Raw genomic sequence first — 19,179 nt, forward strand, 5'->3', positions numbered from 1 at the left:
AAACAGGGAGTATCAAAAAATTATACCATAGATATAAATATCACATGTATGCAACACAGCAAGCACAGTATGCGTCAAAAAAGAGGCATGCCTCTAGGCCTATATGAAACAAAACAAAAATGTCATGTAAATGATGCAGTACATTCCTATGCCGGCACAAGTGGTTGGGGCCCATTCATCTGTGATTATTACCAGCTGTTTCCTAGGGCTCTTGAATAAAAATATGCCCCATTTTTTACCAGGATGGAAGGATAGATGCATAAAGCAGCGCACTGCTTGAAATGGTTTCTTCACCACTACATGTGGACTACATACCACTTTCTGTGAGAAAAACAAGACACATCCCAATAGATCTTCTGCCTGTTGAAATACATGTGGTATATCTTGTTTCCTATACAAAGCACCATGATGTCCCCATCCTGTAGTGAAACAAACAATAGATACAGATACGTCACTTCCGGTCATGCGCATTAGGTGGAACGCACGCTGACCTACAAGGAGGAAGCCATTTTCACATGCCATGAGGCAAGCCTAGGCAGCACAGGCGCCGAGAAGAGGCTGGAGCCCGCGGTATATCGGCGGATGTCAGCGGTGGCTCCTTGGCCTCCCCAGCCTTGTATGGCAGTACCTATGAAGGATATTCTTTCCTCTCCTATTATCTATTGCACAGGTGGTGAGTGGACTGTTGCAGGACACTAGATATATGGTCCTATATGACATATATGACCTATATATCCTATATAGAGTGTAAGCTCTTTCAGTGACTTTCCACATATTGTTTGTTTCACTACAGGATGGGGACATCATGGTGCTTTGTATAGGAAACAAGATATACCACGTGTATTTCAACAGGCAGAAGATCTATTGGGATGTGTCTTGTTTTTCTCACAGAAAGTGGTATGTAGTCCACATGTAGTGGTGAAGAAACCATTTCAAGCAGTGCGCTGCTTTATGCATCTATCCTTCCATCCTGGTAAAAAATGGGGCATATTTTTATTCAAGAGCCCTAGGAAACAGCTGGTAATAATCACAGATGAATGGGCCCCAACCACTTGTGCCGGCATAGGAATGTACTGCATCATTTACATGACATTTTTGTTTTGTCTCATATAGGCCTAGAGGCATGCCTCTTTTTTGACGCATACTGTGCTTGCTGTGTTGCATACATGTGATATTTATATCTATGGTATAATTTTTTGATACTCCCTGTTTGGGATATAACCACTCTGGTAGTAGCATAGTCTACACATTTATAACACGTGTTATGGTATACCTATGGTATAATTTTTTGTATATACCTCCTTTGGGAAGTGTTCACCTATGCGCTAGTGCCACAGGGACTTTAGACTCTTGTAGTCATTGTCCTTGTTGCACATGTATTTAGACCGGTACTGGTGTCATTTTATATGGTTTTAGGTCTGTGTGTATTGTCTCATACTGAGGTGATGGTAAACCAGGGCGATTGCCCATATGTCAAATTTGTATGTGTAATAAAGCATAATTTTTGGAAATTTTTCTGAGTATCACATTCTGTTCATAATGTAGCCGCTTTCTTTGTGAATTTCTTTTCACAACCCCTCTTTTTTTGTCACCTATCAGTGCCGCCTATCAGTGCTGCATATTAGTGCCGCCTATCCGTGCCACCTCATTAGTGCTGCCTATCAGTGCCGCCTATCCGTGCCACCTCATTAGTACTGCCTATCAGTGCCCTTTAGTGCTGCCTATCAGTGCCCATCAGTGCTGCCTCATCAACGCACATCAGTGAAGGAGAAAAATTACCTGTTTGAAAAATTTTATAATAGAAACAAAGAAACTTTTTTTTTTTTAATTTTTTGCACTTTTTTTGTTTATAGCGCAAAAAGTAAAGTGCCCAGCGGGGATTAAATACCACCAAAAGAAAGCTCTATTTGTGAGAAAAAAATGATCAAAATTTCATATGGGTACAATGTTGCATGACCGCGCAATTGTCAATCAAAGTGCGGCAGCGCTGAAAGCTGAAAATTGGCCTGGTAAATAAGGGGGTATAAGTGCCTGGTAGGCAAGTGTTAAATTGTGATCACACAAAGTGCCATCAAATGTGAAATACCCATATTAGGATACAAAAATATAATGAATATATAAATAAATCCAATTGCAATATATAATCAATATAAATAAGAATAAAAAATTATATATAAATTAAATTAATATAGTCCAATGTGCAGCAGTGCAAAAATTGTGAATAAGGTCCAACAGAAAATAAGATAAGCAATATACTCTCCTTCCAAGTAGCTTGTGGTTATGTAGCTGGGATCCTGCAGCTTCTCTATGAGCCTGTATAAATATAAGGGTTTCTCCCTCCTTGAACCATTCCTTACTCCAATTCTCTATAAATCCTCGTATGACCCATGAAAGAAAGGAAATGAAAATATGGTGCCTTATCCAAGAGGTATAAAAACAGCCTTTAATGTGCTCCCATATTGCACTCACATTATTCTGATAAAAATGCACTTGTGATAACAATAAACCGCTGCATGCGGTGAAGATTTTGCACTGCTGCACATTGGACTTTATTCATTTAATTTATATATAATTTTTTATTCTTATTTACTTATATTGTTTATATATTGCAATTGGATTTATTTATATATTCATTAAATTTTTGTATCCTTATATGGGTATTTCACATTTGATGGCACTTTGTGTGATCACAATTTAATTTGTTAAGGTGATGCAATTCACGAGTAGCTAGAACCTTTATACAACAAAGTATTGAATTTGCACATGCACTATGCACTTTTTATTGGTACGATAATATTAGAGCACAGTAACCATTTATTAATTAAAAAAGAGGGGCGGGTACATGCCCTGAAATTCTTTGCCCTCCTGAACCGGCACGATAGCACCCTGCGCCAGCAGAGAGTCCACGTAGTACAGCAGGATTTCCCTCCTTTCTTCGGAATGTGGAAGAGCCGTAGAGGTGAACCTGAGATGAGGAGGGCTCTTGAATGCTCAATCATGCCCTAAAGATACTGTGTTGATGGCACAGGCGTCCCGGATTGAAACTGCCCAGACATGCCAAAAGTGGTGAAGGTGTGCCCCCACCTGGCCTGCCTTAGCGGGTCCAATCTCAAAAGGACTATGTGGCCTCACGACCTCCAGAGATCGAGCCCTTGGAGGATTTCTGAAAAGATGATCGACTTTTCCTCCAGCTTCTTTTGAATTAGCAACCCGGCTTGTAGAGGCGTGCATCCCTAGCTCGTTCTGAGCCTTGACTTCTGGGCTGAGCCCTCTTCTGGCCTAGCAGACACTGAACCTGGGGCAGGAAACCAGACCTCCCGCCTGTAGTCCGGGCTATAGTGCTGTCCAGTTTGTTCCCAAACAGGGAGGAACCCCCAAAGGGGATCTTGCACCATGCCTGCTTAGAGGCTGGTTCAGCCAACCAGGGCTAAAGCCACAACGCACGCTTGGCTGTCACCAAGGACAGCATAACAAGAGCCAGCAGACGGGTAAGGTCGATCGAGGCCTCCCTGTCACGTACCTGATGGGAGACTGCATTGATGAGGTCGGCCTCACTTGTGTCACTAGCCCTGACCCCGCTGAGGTTGGAACAGAGGGAGTCTAGGGACCAGGGGGACAAGAGCGCCAGTGGTTGTTGCTTGTGGCTCTTGCAGATGATGACCTTGGTAGGCAGAGTATCATCTGATTTGGGCACCGTAGAAATAGACCAGGCAGGTTCTGTGGATTGCCAGATGTGCAGCAGAGCAAGGTAGGTAGCAAGGACACAGGACTAGAGCAGAGTCATAGGATAGCCGGGGTCATAAACAGTCAGGCAGAATCAGAAGGAAAACCCAAAGTCAGGAGCAGAGCCGAAGTCAGGAACCAGGAGCAGGAGAGCAATCGGAGTCGGGTCAGGAATAAGCCGGGTCAGCAACAAAGGAATCGTACAGTAACAAGCAGGACACGGGGGGAGCTGAAGACCAGTCAGCACTGAATCTGAGCAGAGTGTTAATAAATCTAAATTATGATTCGGCACTTATATTGATGGCAAGCTTGCAAAATATTTGGTTTTTATGATTAGTCATAATTAATATTAATATGTGTGAATGGTCTTTTGACAAATGGTAGTATTACAATTCTTCAATTATAGCTGAGACCAAAAGATATACAAGTTAAGCTGAGACAGTAAATATGGGTAAGTTAGCTGAGACAGCTAACCAGCTGAAAGCTGAGTATACTATATTTAGGCTGGTAGTATATGTCAAGGTTATTAGAAGTGACTTACTGTTACATTACGTATTTTAATAGTATCTGTGTGTATTTAGTATACGTTTCTAACATTGATACATATATAGTTTAGTGATTATACATTGATATGTTCTTAAGCTATATTATTCTTTAAATATATAGCTGAGGGTTCCATACATATGTTCCTGTCCATCAAAGACATTATGTGAGTGTCGTCCCCTCCCTTCTATGCCATACAAGGTATTAAGATGACACATTCATGCTGCATAAAGGGGGCCATTAAGGACAGGGGACACTCTCACACTTACACGCTAACATGACACTCTTGCATACACACGTCTGAGAAGCTGCAACAGGTGCATGCTACAAGATCATCATTCCCGTCTATTTCCGGCTTTTTCTTCAACAAAGACATGAGGACAGGCGTCCATGAAAGACAGAACAGCACATGGCCGTACTTCAATACCTAAAAATGGTGACTTTATCTTTAAACGTTTGCTTGTTATTTCTACAGTAGTTTTATCTACATGGAACTGTTCATAACACGCTTTACATTGTTATTTTACACCATTGTGTGATAGAATAAAATCACACTTCATTTTTTATTTCAATGGCTCTTTCATTCATAATCGCCTCAAGACACTAGAAGAAGTATTATATGTGTCTAAAATCCAACACAGAGGCACTCCTTAAATGGCCCGTCTGGTGCCAATCTTTGCCGTTGCTTGTGCACGTGTGCGTGCATGTGCGTGATCGCGCATTCCTGCGCACCTGTGCACAACCGGCAATTCTTCTGCGGGATCACCTTTGCGCATTCCCGATCGCGATTCTTTTTGCCGGAAATCCCTCACACTCCCCCAGAAAATCTGATGCCAACTTCAGGTCCCGGATACCTGAACTCCTGGCCACCTCCTCATGGAACTACTCTGAGGGCCGCATCCACGTTATCTGACCATTCTTCCATAGCTTTAGACAGGGCCGCTAAGGCAAGTGCCAGCTTGCAAGCCATCCCAGCCGTAGTGTAGATTCGCTTGAGATCGGAATCGATTCTCCTTTCCAGATTGTCCATGAAAGACACCGAATCTTCGAGAGGGAGGATAACGTGTTTGGCTAGTCTCATAGAGGCCGCATCCACCAGAGAGGCTGATTCTGGATGTTTGACGTCCTCTGACTTGACCAGATAAAGCTTGGCTGCTTTATTCAGCAAGGAGGCCCTCTTGTTGACATTGCTCCACTCCTCGGTGAAAATTTCCCCAAGTTCCTCCAGGAACGGAAAGTTTGGACAATCCTTCCTTAGATGTTTAAATAATTTCCTGTGTTTAGGGGGAGACGCCACGGCTTCTTCCCACTTCAGGGCTTCTTTGACCACTTAGACTAGGGGCGAGACCAAGGCAAAATCAAAGCCCACACACGGATCTTCACTCTCTGCCTCACTGTCTGAGACTCTGGCTGACAGGTGGCTAGGTTGTGACGGCTCAAATTCCTCTTGGGGATCTTTGGGAGGGGAGCACACCCTAACCGATGGACTGTGGGATTGACTAGTCCCAATTTCTCTCAGAAACTCTTGAACGACCTGTCTGACCAAAGCCTCTACCTGTTGTTTGGCACTTTCTCTCTCGCTGGTCACCCGTGCAAAACAGGATTCACTTAATGACCTGTTGTCAGGAACCTGAGAATCGCAACCCCAGCAAGTTTTTCCATTGGAGCGGCTGGAGTGCCCCTTACGTGATGCCTGGAGGAGGAGCGAGAACTTCTCCGATGATGCCTGGACATGGAAGGAGACCTATAGCATCTGAATTTGAAGGATGAATGATGGAGCTGAGACCTGGACGCACTTCTGTCATCGTGCGCTGTATAGTGGCGATCAGACCTAGAAGGGCTGAGAGAGAGAAAAAAGAAACAGAATGAGGGATAGTTAAAAGCCACAGAAAAGCGCCAGTGGGGGACCAAGGGGCTAAAGCCGTCCATCCGTACCTAATGTACAAGGGCTGGCAACAAGGAGGCGGTGACACATCCATGCCAGGTCAGCTGGGAAGGCAATCAAGCTGTAAAAAAAAAACATGACATGCAAAATCCCAGCAGACCACCAGGGGGGGCAGGAGGGACAGGTACTGACCTTCACAGTGGACCACAGAGCTTGGGGAAGCTTCCGCATTCAGACCGCAGGATTTCCCAAAGAAAACAGCTCTGACAGCTGTTTAAATTTGCCGCCAATGCTGTGACATCACCGCCACTGTACTGCGCATGCGCCGGACCACAGAACGCCATGTGCAAGCGCCACCATCTTGCTGTACTGTGCACGCCCAAAGACAAGCCTCATTCCGAGGCCAATTGCGCTCCAGGCACCCACTAGCACCAGGGAAAGAAAAATAAAGACAAGGGAGCACAAAATGAGACCCAAACACGGGCAAAGAGCACTGCTTACCGACCCCACACGGCCATGACCGCCCACTGTTATCAGGCTGTCCGGTCCAAGTGCTGCTCGCCTGCCATTTGCAGACCTGAGCTCTTCCAGGCACCGACTCCTGCTTGCCCATCTCCACCTTGCTTTTAGCTGGGAAACACTGGCATTCGATGAGGGGACGCCTGCTCTGCCTCTCCTGGCACCGCATTCATCCGCCGCGTCCAATACCCCGCCTTTGGCTGGGAACCCATGGAACTGACAAGCAGCGCGTTACCTCGCATCTCCCGGAGAGGCTCGCCAGGCCTTGGTTGCGGACCATCTTGAATGCGGGAACCAGGTAAGACTTGCACTAGGTCCATAGGAGGACAAAAAAGGAACAGGCCTCTTGTAAGGAGCAAATATTTATGGGAGTGGGGTCCTATAGGAGAAGAGAGGGCAGGACTAACCCATACGTATGCTGCCATGGAGTCTGTCAGGAAATATTTATTTATTTTTGACAAACAGAAGTGCAACTTTAAAATATGAAAAAAACCCAAGAACTGCAAACTCTATTGGCTGTAGTGCCATTGCGCATATTACCTGAATATGTTACCAACGTTATATATTAAGAAAAAATATAAGAAAAGCCATTTTCTTCTTTTTTCTTTTTAATTTCAGCAGCTTAGTGGATGCCCTCTACTTATTCCTATGTGGTAGTGCAGTGTTCATTTTGACATCAAATTTCGATTTAGTTTTAGTCATAGTCTTTTGACTAAAATGCCATTTTAGTTTTAGTTGTACTTTAGTCATCTGAATTGTTTTATAGTCGTATTTTAGTTGACTAAAATAGTTTTAATTTAGTTGACGGAAATATTTTCGTCAATGAAATTAACACTGCATTCTGGATATTAGTTGTATGACATCCATAAGCCCATCAACACCATAGCACAAGGCAGCAGGCATGAGTTCTAACTGTAGGAGGACTGAATGGTCAGTTAGGATAGGTCTGGGTTCTTTGGAAACATCCTTGGGCCAAACACCCAAGATTTTGCAGATGACCAAGACTGCAATGACAGGTTGCAGGGCAAGGTCTGTCAGAGAGAATAATGCCTTTCAGTATTTTAGTCACAGGATATTTACACACTAGAATATCATCAACAGGCATGGTCAATGGATTGCTAAATTAAGAAATCGCTAGATCCACAATGGGAATGACCCTATTCTTGATCAACTCCTCCTCAATGGGATAATGCTAGGAAAAACACTTGGTAGGAGTTATGGCTTTGTAGAATTAGGCAAGTCACCTTACAAAATGTATTTCAGTAATGAGTGTACTGGGAAGGCTTTTACAGGCTCTTAAAGGAACCCAACCTGTAACCTTGGATAATGCAGATGCAGGCTGCTCAAGTCAAGACATTTACATGACATGTCAAGAAATGGACATACTGAAATAATATACATATGCCCAGGATTTAAGGAGTTATGTCAAAAGACTGAACTTTCTTGAACACAAACTCACACCAAAAGAACATATTACAGCTGGTAGTGCAGAAGTAGCTGAAGTTGAAGGCAAATCAGAGGCAGAGGGAGGAGAGGGCATAGAGGTACATCTGCATCCCCTGCATTCTGAGTGAGCTAACATGGCATAGATTTTGCTCAGAAATTCTTACACAGATATAGACAATCCCTCTCTGGATAACACAAGTGATGGAACCACTCCTGAGAGAGCTAAGGAAGACTCCAAAGAGGCTGTGGACTCAAGTCAGGAACAGTGATCTGGGCTTTCGGTGTTGGAACCTCTTAGGAATGACTGTAAAAACTGTCACAGAGCTGTTCATAAGCTAGAAAGACCTGTAAGATGGCTTCCCTTGCACTTATGATCCACCATGCTTTCAGCATCAGAAGTGAGGAGCCACCTCTGGAGCTGTCTGTGAGGCAGCAGAAAGAAGGACTCTAGACTTTGCAGGGATTTGGCAGTGAACTTCTCAGGCACAACACAGGAGAGGACTGAAATTGCGCATGTACAAAAAAGTTTGGAGGGAATTTATAAAAACTGGAGCAGACAGAATTTAAAGAAAGGAGGGTAATTTATCGAAATTGGAGGAGCCAGAATCTGAAACAGCTGTGCACAGCAACCAATCAGCTTCTATCTTCAGCTTGCTCAGTTAAGCTTTGAAAAGGAAAGATAGAAGCTGATTGGTTGCTATACACAGCTGTTCCAGATTCTGGCTGCTCTGATTTTGATAAATTCCCCTCTTAGTATCTGACAAATTCCCCAGCGGATCATAGTGCCCATAGGTCACATTTTACTATCCGACTGGGTATGGTCTCTGTTGCTATAGATGTGGATCAGTCTATTTGGAAAAATATTTTGGAAAAGCTTCAGTGAGCTCTTATAGTTTTGCAGCACAGGTCAATTTCTGAACAGTCACTTTGATAAAAGTGCAAGTCAAAAGAAATGTTTTTCGCTTAAGACAAGCAAGAAAGCATGATGAGTGGGAGGAGTTAAACTGGTTGACTGACACTTCTTTTGTTTGTCCGTGACCAATTCTCCTGCGGATGCAGATATAACCCAATTGTCTCAAAAATGACCCCGTGTCTCTTTAATAAGTTATTAAGAAACATTGCTTTATTAACAGTGCATTAAGTAGTGTGTAGGTGGGTACCCCATCACTGCTTTATGTGGCAATAACCCGCAGCTAGGGCCCTATTTGTAAACAGGGCTATCCAGGGCACACTCTGTATTTTAGAACCTTCAAAGTCCACACAGACTTAATTGTGTAAGAACACATGCACAGATGCTAGCACGAGATCGACTCACCCTACCCCTCGGTCTAAGGTCATAACAACCCCATAGGCTCAAAGCACCTCTCACGGAGGGCCCTGTGATGTGGCATGGTTAATTAAGGCTCTAAGAGTACAATCAAACACCCGTGGTCTATGGCACGTGGGGCCGGGTCACCTGGTGCGCGTTCAATGAGGGAGTTCTCTGTAACCACCAAGAGGGTGAATCCTTTCCCATAATCACCACCAACTCCTGAGATGATCAGGTTTGTACAAATATTCCTGTTTATTCTTCTCCCCAGGTAGAGTTACACTTCTAATCTCTTTCAGTACACTACACAGAGGCTGCTTATTGCATTTGAATCGTTATTCAACAGTTCCAGCTAAGTGGTATCAAAGTGACATTAAACTCAAATTTTTTTTTACATCAATGGTTCTGAAATATCAAATACTGTATACAATGGCTCTGTTTTTTGTGTTTGTTCAAAAAGTCTCCTACTATTGTTTTCAGGCTTCTTTTTGTCCTGTGAATGCTCTCTAACCTCCACAGCTACTGGTGTAGAGCGAGCAGTGCCGGTATTTCTAGTCACATACTCCACTCAGTGAATACTACAATCCCCATAGAGCTGAATGTGTCTGCAGGTAGATGTGTAGCCCCTCTCAGGGGTAAGCAGGAGAGGGTGGCTAACTTCACGTACACAAAGAGGGGCATGGAGAATGAACATAGCCCATGTCTGAGAACAGCAGAAAAAAGTTGAAACAAAGCAAGAGAGAGATAGAAGGAAAAAAAAAGCTTGCATTTCAGAGATAGGTCATAGTGAGAGAGAGATAGAAGGTAAATTCTACTTTTATATGAATATATTGCATTCATTTTATAATAAAAAAACAGCCCAGGACTGGCCATAGGGCACACTGGGCATTTGCCCGGTGGGCCGGGGTCACCTGGACAGAAGAGACGGCCGGACGGCACATAGAGGACCGTGCATTTCTTGGTTCCTCTATGTTCCGCCCGGACGCCTCATCTATCCATCTCTTGCAGACTGCATACCATGGGCTCCTGTATGCTCCCCATGCGGCCGCCCCAACCCTCCTCCCCCGAAGCGCTGCAGGGGATCTGTCAGGATATCCCGTCCCTAGTGCTGACAGTCACCACCAACCAGAGAGGAAAGAAAAGGCTGCCCCTCCTCCCACCCACTCCTCCTGTGTCTGCCCCGCCCACACTCCCAGCCAGCCTTGTGTCTTCTCTCCCCACTTTTCTTTCTTTCTCTCTCTCTCTCTCCTGTTTCTCTCCTTCCTGTCTTTCTTTCTTTCTCTTTCTTTCTTTCTCTCTGTCTCCTGTTTCTCTCCTTTCTTTCTCTCTGTCTCCCATTTCTCTCCTTTCTTTCTCTCTCTTTCTCTCCCTCTGTCTCCTGTTTTTCCTTCATTTTTTCTTTATCTCTCTCCTTCCTTCCTTCCTTCCTTCCTTCTTTCCCTCCTTCTATACGTCTCTCTCTTTCTTTCTTTCTCTCTCTCCGTCTCTTTTTTCCTCCTTCCTTTTCCTCGCCTTCCTTCCTTCTTTCCTTCCCTCCCCTTTATTTCTATACATCTCTCTTTCCTTCTCTCTCTGTCTCCTGTTTCTTTCTTTCTTTCTTTCTCTCTTTCTATATGTCTCTCTTTCACTTTCTTTCCTTCCTTCCTTCTTTCCCTCCTTCCTTTCTTTCTCTCCCTCCTCCTTTTTCATTTCCTCCTTCTATACGTCTCTTTCTTTCTCTCTCTCTGTCTCCTGTTTCCCTCCTTCTTTCCCTCCTTCCTTTTTCTTTCCCTCCTGCTATACATCTTTCTCTCTCTCTCTCTCGGTCTCCTGTTTTCCTCCTTCGTTCCTTCTTTCCCTCCTTCCTTCTTTCCCTCCCTCCTTCCTTTATTTCTTTTTCCCTTTTCTCTTTCTTTCCTTCCTTCCTTTCCCTCCTTCCTACAAAAAAAAATTAATAATAAAATATAAAATTGTAAAAAATTAACTAAAATTAAAAACCTACTGCCACTATTGGCGGAACTACCAGGGTCGCAAAGGTCACTCTTGCAACCGGGCCCTGGTGTTCCGCTACCGGGCTCCGAGGAAAGGATCCCTGGGCTTTGGGCTGCTCAATCCAAAATGACCGGGCCTATTTTTTTTCCCAGTTCAGGCCTGTTAAAAACTGTGAGTCTAGTGTCACTTTAATCTTTTTGCCAATGCAGGCTAACGTACCTGTACGTCAGCCCGCATTGGTGGCTCCTAAGTGGCTCACAGAGTGTGCACAAGGGAGCCCATTGATCGGTATATTGCCCAGACACAGTGCATCACATTACTGCTGTGTCCGGGCGACCAAAAGATATTTTACCATGTGATTGCTGTGTCTAATGTGTCAGCAATCACATGGTAAACACTGGAAAGTGAAACTAAAGATTGCTTCTCTCTGCTCTCATTGTGAAAGCAGAGAGTTGTGATCCTGCAGCCTGTGAGTGTACAGCAGTCTGCCAGGCTGGTTGCACACTCACAGACTGCTGTGCCAGCCACCCGTGTCCCTGATCACTGCTAGCTAGTTCCTGTCTCCTATTCCAGTGCGCACAAAAACACCACCACATACCATACCAATGTCCTGATGACCTCCATACCCCAAACCAACACCCTGATCACCGCCATACCCCATACTAACACCCTGATCACCACCATACCCCAAACCAACACCCTGATCACCGCCATACCCCATACTAACACCTTGATCAAAGCCATATGCCATACCAGCACCCTGATCACTGCCATGCATCTGTAATGGAATTCCTGTGAGACAGCTTGCTAACAGAAATGCGCATGTGCACAGCAATCTCTGCAGAACAGTGACCAGACGTGCACATGCGTACAGAAATGCGCGATCGTGCACAAGTACGCGCACAGTGAATATTGGCGCCAGACGGACTATTTAAAGGATGCCTCTGCCTGTGCTTAGTGCTGGGTGGTCTTCAACTATTTCCATGTGTCCTGCTGTGTTCTTGTATGATCCCCTTGTTGCTGACCTGGCTTGTTCCTGACCTGACTTCAGATTCCGCTCCTGCCTTGTTGCTAGTTCCTGTTCCCAGCTCTGTTCCTGACTTCGGCTTGCTCATAATTTGGTACCTCACTGTCCGCCCGTTGATGACCTTGGGTATTCCTGTGACCTTGCTCCTGTCTCCGATCCTAGCTTCCTATCCTGCTTGAGTGCCCACCTGGCTGTCTACAATACCAGCTTTGCACACCATGAACTATTCCTGCTTCAAGTCGGCTGGGAGATCTGACACGTAACTTATCCTGAACCTGTTGTGCAAGCGGAGTGCCCTTTTAACCCAGGTGGGATTCTGAAACATCGCTACCGTTCCTGAACCGGAGGTTCACCAGTCTCTTCAGGACTTCAGCTGCAAGCTCTTCAGGTAACACCTGCTGGCACTCTTGTTCCCCTGGTCCCTCGGTACCCTCTGTTCCACTTCCAGCGGGATCAGGGCTAGTGACACAAGTGAGGCCGACCTCATCATTTCATTCTCCTGTGAGCTACGTGACAGCATCATACCAGTATCCTGATCACTGCCATGCCCCATACCAGCATCCTGATCATAACCATACTCCACACCAGTGTTCTGATCACCACCATACTCCACATCAGTGTTCTGATCCCCACCATACCCCATACCAGCATCCTAATCACCGCCATACCAGAGTACTGATTATTGCCATACCTAATGCTAACATCCTAATCACCACAATACCCCATACCAGCGCCCTAATCACTGCCATACATCATACCAGTGTCTGGCAATGTATAGCAGAATACATTTTGTCCTAAATGTTTGAAGAAAAATTATTTGTTTGCAAAATTTTATAACGAAAACTAAGAAAAATTTAAAAAAAAAAAAAAAAATTTCAGTCTTTTTACACTTATATAGCCAAAAAAAAAACCCAGTAGTGATCAAATACCACCAAAAGAAAGCTCTATCTGTTACAATAAGGGTCTCAACTAATCAATTTTTAAATATATATCCCATAGTTTGTAGACTCTATAGCTTTCACAGACTAAATACTGTATACTGTTTTGTGTAATTTTGACCTAAAAAATGTAACAGAATACATTTTGTCCTAAATGTTTGAAGGAAAAATTATTTATTTGCAAACTTTTATACGAAAACTAAGCAAAATATAATTTTTTCAAAATTTTCGGTCATTTTTCATTTATATAGCAAAAAATAAAAAACACAGTGGTGATCAAATAGTACCAAAAGAAAGCTCTATCTGTGTAAAAAAACTGATCAAAATTTCATATGGGTTCAGTGTTGCATGACTGAGTAATGGTAACTCAAAGTGTGAAAATGCTGAAAGCTGAAAATTGGCCTGGACTAGAAGAGAGTGAAAGTGTCCGGACTTGAAGTGGTTATTTTCTTACAGTCCATGTAAGTGTGTAAGCAGGGGTCAATACCCATTTTATTAAGGTTCATTCTTTGGGTGGGTGTAGTGGGTAAAGCAAGTATATATGCGATATATATAATCTAAGTCCGGGGGTAGAGGGTGATGGGAAAAGGCTACCCCTGGTATACCAATATGTAAGCCTGTGGACACTTCCGGGTTGGCCCGTAACAGACTCATTTGGAGAACCCACCTGTGGGGGACCTGTAGTGAGGCTATTGGTAGAGTTGTGCAGACATCCTGTTTTAATGTGGGACCTACACTATGGTGAATTACTGATATTGGACCTGAAGTCATGGAGATGAATGTCGTGATATACAGTAGGGCAAAAAAGTATTTAGTCAGCCACCAATTGTGCAAGTTCTCCCACTTAAAAAGATGAGAGAGGCCTGTAATTGGCATCATAGGTAGACCTCAACTATGAGAGACAAAATGAGAAAAAAAATCCAGACAATCACATTGGCTGATTTGGAAAGAATTTATTTGCAAATTATGGTGGAAAATAAGTATTTGGTCACCTACAAACAAGCAAGATTTCTGGCTCTCACAGACCTGTACCTTCTTCTTTAAGAGGCTCCTCTGTCCTGCACTCATTACCTGTATCAATGGCACCTGTTTGAACTTGTTATCAGTATAAAAGACACCTGTCCACAACCTCAAACAGTCACACTCCAAACTCCACTATGGTGAAGACCAAAGAGCTGTCGAAGGACACCAGAAACAAAATTGTAGACCTGCACCAGGCTGGGAAGACTGAATCTGCAATAGGCAAGCAACTTGGTGTGAACAAATCAACTGTGGGAGCAATAATTAAAAAATGGAAGACATACAAGACCACTGATAATCTCCCTCGATCTGGGGCTCCACGCAAGATCTCACCCCGTGGGGTCAAAATGATCACAAGAACAGTGAGCAAAAATCTCAGGACCACACGGGGGGACCTAGTGAATGACCTGCAGAGAGCTGGGACCAACGTAACAAAGGCTACCATCAGTAACACACTGCACCGCCAGGGACTCAGAACCTGCAGTGCCAAACGTGTCCCCCTGTTTAAGCCAGTACATGTCCAGGCCCATCTGAAGTTTGCTAGAGAGCATTTGGATGATCCAGAAGAGGATTGGGAGAATATCATATGGTCAGATAAAACCAAAATAGAACTGTTTGGTAGAAACACAACTCATCGTGTTTGGAGGAGAGAGAATGCTGAGTTGCATCCAAAGAACACCATACCTACCGTGAAGCATGGGGGTGGCAACATCATGCTTTGGGGCTGTTTCTCCGCAAAGGGTCCAGGACGACTGATCCATGTACAGGACAGAATGAATGGGGCCATGTATCGTGAGATTTTGAGTGCAAACCTCCTTCCATCAGCAAGGACATTGAAGATGAAACGTGGCTGGGTCTTCCAACATGACAATGATCCCAAACATACCGCCCGGGCAACTAAGGAGTGGCTTCGTAAGAAGCATTTCAAGGTCCTGGAGTGGCCTAGCCAGTCTCCAGATCTCAACCCCATAGAAAACCTTTGGAGGGAGTTGAAAGTCCGTGTTGCCCAGTGACAGCCCCAAAACATCACTGCTCTAGAGGAGATCTGCATGGAGGAATGGGCCAACATACCAGCAACAGTGTGTGCCAACCTTGTGAAGACTTACAGGAAACGTTTGACCTCTGTCATTGCCAACAAAGGATATATAACAAAGTATTGAGATGAACTTTTGATATTGACCAAATACTTATTTTCCACCATAATTTGCAAATAAATTCTTTCCAAATCAGCCAATGTGATTGTCTGGATTTTTTTTTCTCATTTTGTCTTTCATAGCTGAGGTCTACCTGTGATGCCAGTTACAGGCCTCTCTCATCTTTTTAAGTGGGAGAACTTGCACAATTGGTGGCTGACTAAATACTTTTTTGCCCCACTGTAAGTGTAGCTAAGTACTCGGCTGGTTAGAGCAGCGTTTTTCAACCACTGTGCTGCGGCACACTAGTGTGCCGTGAGATATTGTCTGGTGTGCCGTGGGAAAAATTGCAATTTCATCCGTAACATGTGGCCTCGGCTCACAAATAGACCAATCATTAGAACAGCAATGGGCAAACTACGGCCCGCGGGCCGTATACGGCCCGGCGGACCATTTAATCCGGCCCGCGCAGCGTGATACTGTCAGGATGATCTGTCCCCCTCGACGTATCTGCGCATGTGCCGGAGATCGCCGATCGGCTGCTAATGCCTGAAACTGGCACATGCGCAGATACGTCGAGGGGGACAGATCCTCATAGGAGACAGATTTTCATGCTACACCGGAACGGCGAGAGGAACGCGCGGAGCAAAGGTAAGTGAATTGACACAGGGGGGGCTTGGGGACTTAATGTGGGGGATGAATTAATATGGGGGATGAATTACTATATGGGGGATGAATTACTATATGGGGGATGAATTACTATAGGGGAGATGAATTACTATGGGGGATGATATACTATATGGGGGATTAATTACTATAGGGGGGATGAATTACTATATGGGGGATGAATTACTATAGGGGGGATGAATTACTATATGGGGGGTGAATTACTATGGGGGATGAATTACTATATGGGGGATGAATTACTATAGGGGGGATGAATTATTATATGGGGGGTGAATTACTATGGGGGATGAATTACTATGGGGGATGAATTACTATATGGGGGATGAATTACTATGGGGGATTAATTACTATATGGGGGATGAATTACTATGGGGGATGAATTACTATATGGGGGATGAATTACTATGGGGGATGAATTACTATATGGGGGATAAATTACTATGGGGGATGAATTACTATATGGGGGATTAATTACTATGGGGGATGAATTACTATATGGGGGATTAATTACTATGGGGGATGAATTACTATGGGGGATGAATTACTATATGGGGGATGAATTACTATGGAGGATGAATTACTATATGGGGGATGAATTACTATGGGGGGTGAATTACTATATGGGGGATTAATTACTATGGGGGATGAATTACTATGGGGGATGAATTACTATATGGGGGATGAATTACTATGGGGGATGAATTACTATATGGGGGATTAATTACTATGCTTACTATGGGGGAATATTACTATACTTACTATGGATGACACATACACATCATTCATCTACTCTTGGTCCGGCCCCCGGGTCCAATATATGAACCCATTGCGGCCCTCAAGTCAAAAAGTTTTTCAATACATTTTTTTAACATTTTCTAATGGTGGTGTGCCTCGTGATTTTTTTCATGAAAAAAGTGTGCCTTTGCACAAAAAAGGTTGAAAAACACTGGGTTAGAGGAGTGCTGGGACTCCTGTGAGAGTGGCGCAGCTGTGGGCTTCTGCTGGCTGCTCTTCCCCCTTCCATCCGGAGTGTCTATAGCAGCAGTAATAACCGCCAGGGGTTAAGAAGGACTGAATGATGATGTGACCGCATGAAAACCTGGGAAGGGTTGTCAGGAGGGAGCGCTGCACTGGGGAGGTGGATTTTTTTTTTTTAAAGTCCGCAAACGTGCAACTATAACGAAAAAACCCGTAAGTGTTCACAAAAAAAGTGCAAGTGCAAAACACCACACGAAAAAGTGCACTTAGGGGTGTGCTTTTGTCCTACCCCTAAAGGGGATGGACCACTGCCCTGATCCCCCGGGGCATGAAGCTCCTGACAGGGACAAGGTTCCCATTTGGTCCTCCTGGCCAAAAGGCCTGGTGGACCACCGTTCCTTGTGTCCAGCCGAAGCCAGACACCCAGTACTTGGTCAGGGGGTTCTCCCGAAGAGAAAACCCCCTAGGGATCAGGGGAGGAAGGAACCAAAAGGCCACACATCCTCCCCCTAGACTTCAGGGCAGGCCCGAGGACCCACACCCTCCATCCTGTGTAAAACACACACAAAAGTAAGAAAAAGTGACAAAACGTGGGAGTGATAATAAATTAAATAAATAGAAAATAAAAAAAAGTGGCCGTGCCAAATTGTGCACAGACCAGGCCCTGAGGCCTGTAGCAAAAATTGCCCTGGTCCTAGCCAAAAGGCCTGGTCCTAAGGGCGCTTGTGCAAAAAGAGTGAAAACACAGTGACCTTGTGCCATCTTCACACTGTGGGGTCCCACACCCAGGTGTTACTAGTGGCACCCCTGAGGGCGTCTACTCAGGGGGCACTGGTTTGCGGACTTTCTGCCTTCCCGACCCCTGGCCAGACAAGGTAGATCCGTCCAAATCAGGAGGTACTGGGTCCTTCCGGGCTTCTCGGGGGAATTACTCACGGGCCCCAGCTTCTACTCGTGGGCACCACGCTTTCTGTCCCCCCGGTACCAGCCTTCCAGACCCCCATCATACCAGTGAGGGTACTATACAACAGCCATCCCCGCAAAGCTAGAATGGCCGGGAGCACCCCCACTGGACACTGATAAGAACAGATACTACACTTGATCTTAGCCAAAAGGCCGAGAAGTGATGGGAAGGTGGATGGGACTGCAAACTTCAACACTACAAATCTCTGCAAACAGAGGTGTAGGAAACAAGTTTTCCTGGGCTTTGAGAGTTGGAGTGGGGTCCTTGTTGTGCACTGATCAGAGTTAGAGAGACCTGTTACTAGCGTGCGGAGACCAGAAGCAGCCATTGGGGTCCAGAGTGCTGGAAACAAGCCACTGAGAACTGGAGGGCTGGGGGATGAGTTGCTGAGGACTGAGCCACCAAGGATCAGGTACCTGAGAACCAGAAACAAAGGGGCACCAGTACTGGTGAGTGGTTGTGGCCGTGCTTACTTAGCCATTGTTAGCACTGTAGTACAATAGGAGACTTCCTGTTTGCTTAGCAGCCCCAAAAACCAACTGCTGCATGCAGATTGAAAGGGACGGTAATTAAGTGCACCGCTGTACAGATCAGGCCCTACCATTAGCCAGTTGAAGTTTACAAATCAAGAGTCAGATACTGTACAACTTCCCCCCCAGAGGTATTCCTTTCAGGAAACATACTTACATTCAGAGGGATATACACAGAGTGCGCTCTGGGACACCTTTTGACTACTTGTTGCAGATGGATACTGTGAGAATTTTCCTTACTGTTCATGTTGTTCATTTGTTTATACAGTTCACTATGCTGCACTGTGCTGCTGATACTGGGCTATTTTGCTGAGTACCATGATGATCTAGATTAACTACCATATTAGCATTAGCCTAGTATTCACTTCAGTTAGTATCTTGCATTCAAACAAACTCCTTTACCTGCTCATTAATTTCTGTGCATTGCCATTTATTTTGCCTTGTGATATTATACTTATTTTATTATACTACCACATAGCCTGGTGCCTTAAATGAAAACTTGTTTG

At 44.7% G+C, this 19,179-nt stretch overlaps 1 pseudogene; it reads right to left on the minus strand.

Annotated features, from left to right (window-relative positions):
- Positions 1-18,191: 18,191 nt before the first annotated feature.
- LOC149456678 (U2 spliceosomal RNA) lies at positions 18,192-18,307 on the minus strand (annotated as a pseudogene).
- Between the last annotated feature and the right edge of the window lie 872 nt (positions 18,308-19,179).

Source organism: Staurois parvus, unplaced genomic scaffold (assembly GCF_062004578.1).
Source record: "Staurois parvus isolate SC_StPar_1 unplaced genomic scaffold, SC_StPar_1.0 ptg000351l, whole genome shotgun sequence".
Classification (NCBI taxonomy): domain Eukaryota; kingdom Metazoa; phylum Chordata; class Amphibia; order Anura; family Ranidae; genus Staurois; species Staurois parvus.